General features: G+C 46.5%; 6 non-coding genes across 6 annotated transcripts; all 6 read right to left on the bottom strand.

Moving 5' to 3' along the window:
* Positions 1-195: 195 nt before the first annotated feature.
* LOC130338092 (U2 spliceosomal RNA) lies at positions 196-386 on the bottom strand. Its single transcript, XR_008878856.1, has one exon. It is a non-coding gene; the product is annotated as a U2 spliceosomal RNA (small nuclear RNA).
* A 2,076-nt stretch (positions 387-2,462) lies between these two features.
* LOC130338080 (U2 spliceosomal RNA) lies at positions 2,463-2,653 on the bottom strand. Its single transcript, XR_008878852.1, has one exon. It is a non-coding gene; the product is annotated as a U2 spliceosomal RNA (small nuclear RNA).
* Positions 2,654-4,735: 2,082 nt separating this feature from the next.
* Positions 4,736-4,926, bottom strand: LOC130338068 (U2 spliceosomal RNA). The gene has a single exon (XR_008878841.1). It is a non-coding gene; the product is annotated as a U2 spliceosomal RNA (small nuclear RNA).
* A 2,088-nt stretch (positions 4,927-7,014) lies between these two features.
* Positions 7,015-7,205, bottom strand: LOC130338056 (U2 spliceosomal RNA). The gene has a single exon (XR_008878830.1). It is a non-coding gene; the product is annotated as a U2 spliceosomal RNA (small nuclear RNA).
* A 2,105-nt stretch (positions 7,206-9,310) lies between these two features.
* On the bottom strand, positions 9,311-9,501 carry LOC130338044 (U2 spliceosomal RNA). Its single transcript, XR_008878819.1, has one exon. It is a non-coding gene; the product is annotated as a U2 spliceosomal RNA (small nuclear RNA).
* A 2,081-nt stretch (positions 9,502-11,582) lies between these two features.
* Positions 11,583-11,773, bottom strand: LOC130338135 (U2 spliceosomal RNA). The gene has a single exon (XR_008878895.1). It is a non-coding gene; the product is annotated as a U2 spliceosomal RNA (small nuclear RNA).
* Positions 11,774-12,355: the final 582 nt, after the last annotated feature.

Here is a 12,355-nt window from a genome sequence, read left to right as displayed (position 1 = left end):
TCCTGTGCCTGGACGCTCCAACAGCGGCCAGACACAAGCAGAAGCAGCAGAAGCAGCAGCAGCACCACCTTTTGTTTTTTGGCTGCAGCAGCAGCAGCAGCAGCAGCAGCAGCAAGGCCCACAGGGCTGGCTAGCTGGCTAGCCAACAAGCAGGTAGCAATGAAAGTAGGAATCTTTCTTTTTAACCCTGTAAGGGGGTGGTGCACTGTACCCGAAGATACTGCCATATCGGGTCAATGCATAGGGCGACGGAAGCAAGCTTCGAAATCGGCCCCCGTTCTCAAAAATCCATTTAATATATGGTCCCCAGATAGGGGACGTATCAGATATTAAACTGATAAGAACAGATACTACACTTGATCTTAGCCAAAAGGCCGAGAAGCGATAACCGTGAAAGGGGCGGGCCCAACAAGGTCCCCTTCATGGGCACTATCACTGCTTGCTGTCAGGGAGGCTGCCAGACAATTTTCCATGCACACTCTGGGCTGGGGGGCAGTCAACCACCAGTACACACAGCAGAACCTAAACCCATACCATTATTGCTAAGCAGCAAGACAGGGGCCCATTGCACTCCCACGGGGCCTTTTTAAATGCAATCCATAACCCGGATTTGCCAGGAACCCTTCTTACTCCTCCTACTTGCATGTGACACTGGGCTTAGGATCTGCATAGGAAACACACACACAAGCACACACCTACCTTTGTTGCCTGCAGATGCCTCCTTGGCTGTCCCCAAACGGTATCAAACCAACACCCACGGGAAGCTGTAAGCATAGAGGACATGCCTGCACCCCATTGGACTTACCTGTGTGGGTTAAATCCGGGTTATTTGACAACCTATGGCGGTGATGGTTCTGCTCAGGCAGAGCAGTGCTGATGCTCCTCATAAAGCTGTCGCTGCTGTGAAGGTTCTAGGTGATATCACAATCCCTATGGTTACATACACAACAAAGCTGGGTTGTTGTTGTTTACACTCTGCAAGGCCTGTGGAAGTGAGTGACATCATAGCACTGTAGTTCTGAGGGTTCTAGATGGATGCAACAATCTCCTGTTGCTTCTATGAAGGCCATAATAGACGACATCACCAAACAGCTCCATAGTCACATACACAGCAAAGGAGAGATGTTGTTTACACCTAGTGATGTCAGTGGTATTGAGTGACATCACAGCACAGTGCTAAGGCTCCTGGGCCTGGACACAGCAGCGGCTGCAATATCTCAACGGAGAATACGTTTATATATATGTGTGTGTGTGCGCGTATATATATATATATATATATATATATATATATATATATATTTCTCCGCCGAAATCACTTTTAAACCCATTTCCACCTTTTTTTCCCTTCTCTTCCTCTTACTTTTTTTTCACGTTTTTTTACGTTTTTCTCCTTTTCGCCTCTTTTCTGGGCGTATTATTCTTCTTTTTCTTCTTTTTTTTCGTCTAATGCATACCCCATCAGTGCAGCAATGCTTATTCAATACCGCCAGCAGATGGAGACACTGGGGGATAATTTTCTAAGGATTTATACTGATTTTTCCTGTCTGAATTTGTCGCACAGAAAGTTGCAGGCCAAATATGTGTGACATTTCTGCGACTTTAGCTTCTAGAGCATTTTTACAACATTATACATAGGTGCTGAATACATAAAAAGCGACTGTTCAGCGACAGACAAGTCGCATCGGCTGAAAGTAGGCCAGAATGTCAGTCCATGTTGGAGCAGGTTTAGATACAGTCTAAAGCATAGATCTCAAAGTCTGTGCACAGAATTTAGCAAGGGCCTCGCACCTTCTGATGCATCAGGTAGGTGCACTATAGCATAGCCTAACCCTCTGTACTTTGGTCTATATTGATGCGGGACATAGACAGCCAGCTGATGACCAATCCATTAGTGCAATGGATGGCTGGAAGCATTTGTCTTTGCCTTTGCAATACCACAGAAGCAATGCATGGTCAATGTACAGCAATGACACACCTGTGTGAACAGCCAGGAGACCCCCCCATGTTATGTTACATAGTTACATAGTTAGTACGGTCGAAAAAAGACATATGTCCATCAAGTTCAACCAGGGAATTAAGGGGTAGGGGTGTGGCGCGATATTGGGGAAGGGATGAGATTTTATATTTCTTCATAAGCATTAATCTTATTTTGTCAATTAGGAACATTCAGCACCCACCCGCTATCAAGGCAGCTGCCTATCATGTCATGCCCTACCTGCACAGGTGTGCTGGCTACTCAAATGATCCAATTAAGGAGGCCATTTAGTCAGCAGCAGCAGAAGTCCTGTGCCTGGACGCTCCAACAGCGGCCAGACACAAGCAGAAGCAGCAGAAGCAGCAGCAGCACCACCTTTTGTTTTTTGGCTGCAGCAGCAGCAGCAAGGCCCACAGGGCTGGCTAGCTGGCTAGCCAGCAAGCAGGTAGCAATGAAAGTAGGAATCTTTCTTTTTAACCCTGTAAGGGGGTGGTGCACTGTACCCGAAGATACTGCCATATCGGGTCAATGCATAGGGCGACGGAAGCAAGCTTCGAAATCGGCCCCCGTTCTCAAAAATCCATTTAATATATGGTCCCCAGATAGGGGACGTATCAGATATTAAACTGATAAGAACAGATACTACACTTGATCTTAGCCAAAAGGCCGAGAAGCGATAACCGTGAAAGGGGCGGGCCCAACAAGGTCCCCTTCATGGGCACTATCACTGCTTGCTGTCAGGGAGGCTGCCAGACAATTTTCCATGCACACTCTGGGCTGGGGGGCAGTCAACCACCAGTACACACAGCAGAACCTAAACCCATACCATTATTGCTAAGCAGCAAGACAGGGGCCCATTGCACTCCCACGGGGCCTTTTTAAATGCAATCCATAACCCGGATTTGCCAGGAACCCTTCTTACTCCTCCTACTTGCATGTGACACTGGGCTTAGGATCTGCATAGGAAACACACACACAAGCACACACCTACCTTTGTTGCCTGCAGATGCCTCCTTGGCTGTCCCCAAACGGTATCAAACCAACACCCACGGGAAGCTGTAAGCATAGAGGACATGCTTGCACCCCATTGGACTTACCTGTGTGGGATAAATCCGGGTTATTTGACAACCTATGGCGGTGATGGTTCTGCTCAGGCAGAGCAGTGCTGATGCTCCTCATAAAGCTGTCGCTGCTGTGAAGGTTCTAGGTGACATCACAATCCCTATGGTTACATACACAACAAAGCTGGGTTGTTGTTGTTTACACTCTGCAAGGCCTGTGGAAGTGAGTGACATCATAGCACTGTAGTTCTGAGGGTTCTAGATGGATGCAACAATCTCCTGTTGCTTCTATGAAGGCCATAATAGACGACATCACCAAACAGCTCCATAGTCACATACACAGCAAAGGAGAGATGTTGTTTACACCTAGTGATGTCAGTGGTATTGAGTGACATCACAGCACAGTGCTAAGGCTCCTGGGCCTGGACACAGCAGCGGCTGCAATATCTCAACGGAGAATACGTTTATATATATGTGTGTGTGTGCGCGTATATATATATATATATATATATATATATATATATATATATTTCTCCGCCGAAATCACTTTTAAACCCATTTCCACCTTTTCTTCCCTTCTCTTCCTCTTACTTTTTTTTCACGTTTTTTTACGTTTTTCTCCTTTTCGCCTCTTTTCTGGGCGTATTATTCTTCTTTTTCTTCTTTTTTTTCGTCTAATGCATACCCCATCAGTGCAGCAATGCTTATTCAATACCGCCAGCAGATGGAGACACTGGGGGATAATTTTCTAAGGATTTATACTGATTTTTCCTGTCTGAATTTGTCGCACAGAAAGTTGCAGGCCAAATATGTGTGACATTTCTGCGACTTTAGCTTCTAGAGCATTTTTACAACATTATACATAGGTGCTGAATACATAAAAAGCGACTGTTCAGCGACAGACAAGTCGCATCGGCTGAAAGTAGGCCAGAATGTCAGTCCATGTTGGAGCAGGTTTAGATACAGTCTAAAGCATAGATCTCAAAGTCTGTGCACAGAATTTAGCAAGGGCCTCGCACCTTCTGATGCATCAGGTAGGTGCACTATAGCATAGCCTAACCCTCTGTACTTTGGTCTATATTGATGCGGGACATAGACAGCCAGCTGATGACCAATCCATTAGTGCAATGGATGGCTGGAAGCATTTGTCTTTGCCTTTGCAATACCACAGAAGCAATGCATGGTCAATGTACAGCAATGACACACCTGTGTGAACAGCCAGGAGACCCCCCCATGTTATGTTACATAGTTACATAGTTAGTACGGTCGAAAAAAGACATATGTCCATCAAGTTCAACCAGGGAATTAAGGGGTAGGGGTGTGGCGCGATATTGGGGAAGGGATGAGATTTTATATTTCTTCATAAGCATTAATCTTATTTTGTCAATTAGGAACATTCAGCACCCACCCGCTATCAAGGCAGCTGCCTATCATGTCATGCCCTACCTGCACAGGTGTGCTGGCTACTCAAATGATCCAATTAAGGAGGCCATTTAGTCAGCAGCAGCAGAAGTCCTGTGCCTGGACGCTCCAACAGCGGCCAGACACAAGCAGAAGCAGCAGAAGCAGCAGCAGCACCACCTTTTGTTTTTTGGCTGCAGCAGCAGCAGCAGCAGCAAGGCCCACAGGGCTGGCTAGCTGGCTAGCCAGCAAGCAGGTAGCAATGAAAGTAGGAATCTTTCTTTTTAACCCTGTAAGGGGGTGGTGCACTGTACCCGAAGATACTGCCATATCGGGTCAATGCATAGGGCGACGGAAGCAAGCTTCGAAATCGGCCCCCGTTCTCAAAAATCCATTTAATATATGGTCCCCAGATAGGGGACGTATCAGATATTAAACTGATAAGAACAGATACTACACTTGATCTTAGCCAAAAGGCCGAGAAGCGATAACCGTGAAAGGGGCGGGCCCAACAAGGTCCCCTTCATGGGCACTATCACTGCTTGCTGTCAGGGAGGCTGCCAGACAATTTTCCATGCACACTCTGGGCTGGGGGGCAGTCAACCACCAGTACACACAGCAGAACCTAAACCCATACCATTATTGCTAAGCAGCAAGACAGGGGCCCATTGCACTCCCACGGGGCCTTTTTAAATGCAATCCATAACCCGGATTTGCCAGGAACCCTTCTTACTCCTCCTACTTGCATGTGACACTGGGCTTAGGATCTGCATAGGAAACACACACACAAGCACACACCTACCTTTGTTGCCTGCAGATGCCTCCTTGGCTGTCCCCAAACGGTATCAAACCAACACCCACGGGAAGCTGTAAGCATAGAGGACATGCCTGCACCCCATTGGACTTACCTGTGTGGGTTAAATCCGGGTTATTTGACAACCTATGGCGGTGATGGTTCTGCTCAGGCAGAGCAGTGCTGATGCTCCTCATAAAGCTGTCGCTGCTGTGAAGGTTCTAGGTGACATCACAATCCCTATGGTTACATACACAACAAAGCTGGGTTGTTGTTGTTTACACTCTGCAAGGCCTGTGGAAGTGAGTGACATCATAGCACTGTAGTTCTGAGGGTTCTAGATGGATGCAACAATCTCCTGTTGCTTCTATGAAGGCCATAATAGACGACATCACCAAACAGCTCCATAGTCACATACACAGCAAAGGAGAGATGTTGTTTACACCTAGTGATGTCAGTGGTATTGAGTGACATCACAGCACAGTGCTAAGGCTCCTGGGCCTGGACACAGCAGCGGCTGCAATATCTCAACGGAGAATACGTTTATATATATGTGTGTGTGTGCGCGTATATATATATATATATATATATATATATATATATATATATTTCTCCGCCGAAATCACTTTTAAACCCATTTCCACCTTTTTTTCCCTTCTCTTCCTCTTACTTTTTTTTCACGTTTTTTTACGTTTTTCTCCTTTTCGCCTCTTTTCTGGGCGTATTATTCTTCTTTTTCTTCTTTTTTTTCGTCTAATGCATACCCCATCAGTGCAGCAATGCTTATTCAATATCGCCAGCAGATGGAGACACTGGGGGATAATTTTCTAAGGATTTATACTGATTTTTCCTGTCTGAATTTGTCGCACAGAAAGTTGCAGGCCAAATATGTGTGACATTTCTGCGACTTTAGCTTCTAGAGCATTTTTACAACATTATACATAGGTGCTGAATACATAAAAAGCGACTGTTCAGCGACAGACAAGTCGCATCGGCTGAAAGTAGGCCAGAATGTCAGTCCATGTTGGAGCAGGTTTAGATACAGTCTAAAGCATAGATCTCAAAGTCTGTGCACAGAATTTAGCAAGGGCCTCGCACCTTCTGATGCATCAGGTAGGTGCACTATAGCATAGCCTAACCCTCTGTACTTTGGTCTATATTGATGCGGGACATAGACAGCCAGCTGATGACCAATCCATTAGTGCAATGGATGGCTGGAAGCATTTGTCTTTGCCTTTGCAATACCACAGAAGCAATGCATGGTCAATGTACAGCAATGACACACCTGTGTGAACAGCCAGGAGACCCCCCCCCCATGTTATGTTACATAGTTACATAGTTAGTACGGTCGAAAAAAGACATATGTCCATCAAGTTCAACCAGGGAATTAAGGGGTAGGGGTGTGGCGCGATATTGGGGAAGGGATGAGATTTTATATTTCTTCATAAGCATTAATCTTATTTTGTCAATTAGGAACATTCAGCACCCACCCGCTATCAAGGCAGCTGCCTATCATGTCATGCCCTACCTGCACAGGTGTGCTGGCTACTCAAATGATCCAATTAAGGAGGCCATTTAGTCAGCAGCAGCAGAAGTCCTGTGCCTGGACGCTCCAACAGCGGCCAGACACAAGCAGAAGCAGCAGAAGCAGCAGCAGCACCACCTTTTGTTTTTTGGCTGCAGCAGCAGCAGCAGCAGCAGCAAGGCCCACAGGGCTGGCTAGCTGGCTAGCCAGCAAGCAGGTAGCAATGAAAGTAGGAATCTTTCTTTTTAACCCTGTAAGGGGGTGGTGCACTGTACCCGAAGATACTGCCATATCGGGTCAATGCATAGGGCGACGGAAGCAAGCTTCGAAATCGGCCCCCGTTCTCAAAAATCCATTTAATATATGGTCCCCAGATAGGGGACGTATCAGATATTAAACTGATAAGAACAGATACTACACTTGATCTTAGCCAAAAGGCCGAGAAGCGATAACCGTGAAAGGGGCGGGCCCAACAAGGTCCCCTTCATGGGCACTATCACTGCTTGCTGTCAGGGAGGCTGCCAGACAATTTTCCATGCACACTCTGGGCTGGGGGGCAGTCAACCACCAGTACACACAGCAGAACCTAAACCCATACCATTATTGCTAAGCAGCAAGACAGGGGCCCATTGCACTCCCACGGGGCCTTTTTAAATGCAATCCATAACCCGGATTTGCCAGGAACCCTTCTTACTCCTCCTACTTGCATGTGACACTGGGCTTAGGATCTGCATAGGAAACACACACACAAGCACACACCTACCTTTGTTGCCTGCAGATGCCTCCTTGGCTGTCCCCAAACGGTATCAAACCAACACCCACGGGAAGCTGTAAGCATAGAGGACATGCCTGCACCCCATTGGACTTACCTGTGTGGGTTAAATCCGGGTTATTTGACAACCTATGGCGGTGATGGTTCTGCTCAGGCAGAGCAGTGCTGATGCTCCTCATAAAGCTGTCGCTGCTGTGAAGGTTCTAGGTGACATCACAATCCCTATGGTTACATACACAACAAAGCTGGGTTGTTGTTGTTTACACTCTGCAAGGCCTGTGGAAGTGAGTGACATCATAGCACTGTAGTTCTGAGGGTTCTAGATGGATGCAACAATCTCCTGTTGCTTCTATGAAGGCCATAATAGACGACATCACCAAACAGCTCCATAGTCACATACACAGCAAAGGAGAGATGTTGTTTACACCTAGTGATGTCAGTGGTATTGAGTGACATCACAGCACAGTGCTAAGGCTCCTGGGCCTGGACACAGCAGCGGCTGCAATATCTCAACGGAGAATACGTTTATATATATGTGTGTGTGTGCGCGTATATATATATATATATATATATATATATATATATATATATATATATATTTCTCCGCCGAAATCACTTTTAAACCCATTTCCACCTTTTTTTCCCTTCTCTTCCTCTTACTTTTTTTTCACGTTTTTTTACGTTTTTCTCCTTTTCGCCTCTTTTCTGGGCGTATTATTCTTCTTTTTCTTCTTTTTTTTCGTCTAATGCATACCCCATCAGTGCAGCAATGCTTATTCAATACCGCCAGCAGATGGAGACACTGGGGGATAATTTTCTAAGGATTTATACTGATTTTTCCTGTCTGAATTTGTCGCACAGAAAGTTGCAGGCCAAATATGTGTGACATTTCTGCGACTTTAGCTTCTAGAGCATTTTTACAACATTATACATAGGTGCTGAATACATAAAAAGCGACTGTTCAGCGACAGACAAGTCGCATCGGCTGAAAGTAGGCCAGAATGTCAGTCCATGTTGGAGCAGGTTTAGATACAGTCTAAAGCATAGATCTCAAAGTCTGTGCACAGAATTTAGCAAGGGCCTCGCACCTTCTGATGCATCAGGTAGGTGCACTATAGCATAGCCTAACCCTCTGTACTTTGGTCTATATTGATGCGGGACATAGACAGCCAGCTGATGACCAATCCATTAGTGCAATGGATGGCTGGAAGCATTTGTCTTTGCCTTTGCAATACCACAGAAGCAATGCATGGTCAATGTACAGCAATGACACACCTGTGTGAACAGCCAGGAGACCCCCCCATGTTATGTTACATAGTTACATAGTTAGTACGGTCGAAAAAAGACATATGTCCATCAAGTTCAACCAGGGAATTAAGGGGTAGGGGTGTGGCGCGATATTGGGGAAGGGATGAGATTTAATATTTCTTCATAAGCATTAATCTTATTTTGTCAATTAGGAACATTCAGCACCCACCCGCTATCAAGGCAGCTGCCTATCATGTCATGCCCTACCTGCACAGATGTGCTGGCTACTCAAATGATCCAATTAAGGAGGCCATTTAGTCAGCAGCAGCAGAAGTCCTGTGCCTGGACGCTCCAACAGCGGCCAGACACAAGCAGAAGCAGCAGAAGCAGCAGAAGCAGCAGCAGCACCACCTTTTGTTTTTTGGCTGCAGCAGCAGCAGCAGCAGCAGCAGCAAGGCCCACAGGGCTGGCTAGCTGGCTAGCCAGCAAGCAGGTAGCAATGAAAGTAGGAATCTTTCTTTTTAACCCTGTAAGGGGGTGGTGCACTGTACCCGAAGATACTGCCATATCGGGTCAATGCATAGGGCGACGGAAGCAAGCTTCGAAATCGGCCCCCGTTCTCAAAAATCCATTTAATATATGGTCCCCAGATAGGGGACGTATCAGATATTAAACTGATAAGAACAGATACTACACTTGATCTTAGCCAAAAGGCCGAGAAGCGATAACCGTGAAAGGGGCGGGCCCAACAAGGTCCCCTTCATGGGCACTATCACTGCTTGCTGTCAGGGAGGCTGCCAGACAATTTTCCATGCACACTCTGGGCTGGGGGGCAGTCAACCACCAGTACACACAGCAGAACCTAAACCCATACCATTATTGCTAAGCAGCAAGACAGGGGCCCATTGCACTCCCACGGGGCCTTTTTAAATGCAATCCATAACCCGGATTTGCCAGGAACCCTTCTTACTCCTCCTACTTGCATGTGACACTGGGCTTAGGATCTGCATAGGAAACACACACACAAGCACACACCTACCTTTGTTGCCTGCAGATGCCTCCTTGGCTGTCCCCAAACGGTATCAAACCAACACCCACGGGAAGCTGTAAGCATAGAGGACATGCCTGCACCCCATTGGACTTACCTGTGTGGGTTAAATCCGGGTTATTTGACAACCTATGGCGGTGATGGTTCTGCTCAGGCAGAGCAGTGCTGATGCTCCTCATAAAGCTGTCGCTGCTGTGAAGGTTCTAGGTGACATCACAATCCCTATGGTTACATACACAACAAAGCTGGGTTGTTGTTGTTTACACTCTGCAAGGCCTGTGGAAGTGAGTGACATCATAGCACTGTAGTTCTGAGGGTTCTAGATGGATGCAACAATCTCCTGTTGCTTCTATGAAGGCCATAATAGACGACATCACCAAACAGCTCCATAGTCACATACACAGCAAAGGAGAGATGTTGTTTACACCTAGTGATGTCAGTGGTATTGAGTGACATCACAGCACAGTGCTAAGGCTCCTGGGCCTGGACACAGCAGCGGCTGCAATATCTCAACGGAGAATACGTTTATATATATGTGTGTGTGTGCGCGTATATATATATATATATATATATATTTCTCCGCCGAAATCACTTTTAAACCCATTTCCACCTTTTTTTCCCTTCTCTTCCTCTTACTTTTTTTTCACGTTTTTTTACGTTTTTCTCCTTTTCGCCTCTTTTCTGGGCGTATTATTCTTCTTTTTCTTCTTTTTTTTCGTCTAATGCATACCCCATCAGTGCAGCAATGCTTATTCAATACCGCCAGCAGATGGAGACACTGGGGGATAATTTTCTAAGGATTTATACTGATTTTTCCTGTCTGAATTTGTCGCACAGAAAGTTGCAGGCCAAATATGTGTGACATTTCTGCGACTTTAGCTTCTAGAGCATTTTTACAACATTATACATAGGTGCTGAATACATAAAAAGCGACTGTTCAGCGACAGACAAGTCGCATCGGCTGAAAGTAGGCCAGAATGTCAGTCCATGTTGGAGCAGGTTTAGATACAGTCTAAAGCATAGATCTCAAAGTCTGTGCACAGAATTTAGCAAGGGCCTCGCACCTTCTGATGCATCAGGTAGGTGCACTATAGCATAGCCTAACCCTCTGTACTTTGGTCTATATTGATGCGGGACATAGACAGCCAGCTGATGACCAATCCATTAGTGCAATGGATGGCTGGAAGCATTTGTCTTTGCCTTTGCAATACCACAGAAGCAATGCATGGTCAATGTACAGCAATGACACACCTGTGTGAACAGCCAGGAGACCCCCCCATGTTATGTTACATAGTTACATAGTTAGTACGGTCGAAAAAAGACATATGTCCATCAAGTTCAACCAGGGAATTAAGGGGTAGGGGTGTGGCGCGATATTGGGGAAGGGATGAGATTTAATATTTCTTCATAAGCATTAATCTTATTTTGTCAATTAGGAACATTCAGCACCCACCCGCTATCAAGGCAGCTGCCTATCATGTCATGCCCTACCTGCACAGGTGTGCTGGCTACTCAAATGATCCAATTAAGGAGGCCATTTAGTCAGCAGCAGCAGAAGTCCTGTGCCTGGACGCTCCAACAGCGGCCAGACACAAGCAGAAGCAGCAGAAGCAGCAGAAGCAGCAGCAGCACCACCTTTTGTTTTTTGGCTGCAGCAGCAGCAGCAGCAGCAGCAGCAAGGCCCACAGGGCTGGCTAGCTGGCTAGCCAGCAAGCAGGTAGCAATGAAAGTAGGAATCTTTCTTTTTAACCCTGTAAGGGGGTGGTGCACTGTACCCGAAGATACTGCCATATCGGGTCAATGCATAGGGCGACGGAAGCAAGCTTCGAAATCGGCCCCCGTTCTCAAAAATCCATTTAATATATGGTCCCCAGATAGGGGACGTATCAGATATTAAACTGATAAGAACAGATACTACACTTGATCTTAGCCAAAAGGCCGAGAAGCGATAACCGTGAAAGGGGCGGGCCCAACAAGGTCCCCTTCATGGGCACTATCACTGCTTGCTGTCAGGGAGGCTGCCAGACAATTTTCCATGCACACTCTGGGCTGGGGGGCAGTCAACCACCAGTACACACAGCAGAACCTAAACCCATACCATTATTGCTAAGCAGCAAGACAGGGGCCCATTGCACTCCCACGGGGCCTTTTTAAATGCAATCCATAACCCGGATTTGCCAGGAACCCTTCTTACTCCTCCTACTTGCATGTGACACTGGGCTTAGGATCTGCATAGGAAACACACACACAAGCACACACCTACCTTTGTTGCCTGCAGATGCCTCCTTGGCTGTCCCCAAACGGTATCAAACCAACACCCACGGGAAGCTGTAAGCATAGAGGACATGCCTGCACCCCATTGGACTTACCTGTGTGGGTTAAATCCGGGTTATTTGACAACCTATGGCGGTGATGGTTCTGCTCAGGCAGAGCAGTGCTGATGCTCCTCATAAAGCTGTCGCTGCTGTGAAGGTTCTAGGTGACATCACAATCCCTATGGTTACATACACAACAAAGCTGGGTTGTTGTTGT

This window comes from Hyla sarda, unplaced genomic scaffold, assembly GCF_029499605.1.
Source record: "Hyla sarda isolate aHylSar1 unplaced genomic scaffold, aHylSar1.hap1 scaffold_513, whole genome shotgun sequence".
Taxonomy (NCBI): domain Eukaryota; kingdom Metazoa; phylum Chordata; class Amphibia; order Anura; family Hylidae; genus Hyla; species Hyla sarda.
Note: the sequence above shows the minus strand (reverse complement) of the source record. Positions and strands in the feature narration are given on the sequence as shown.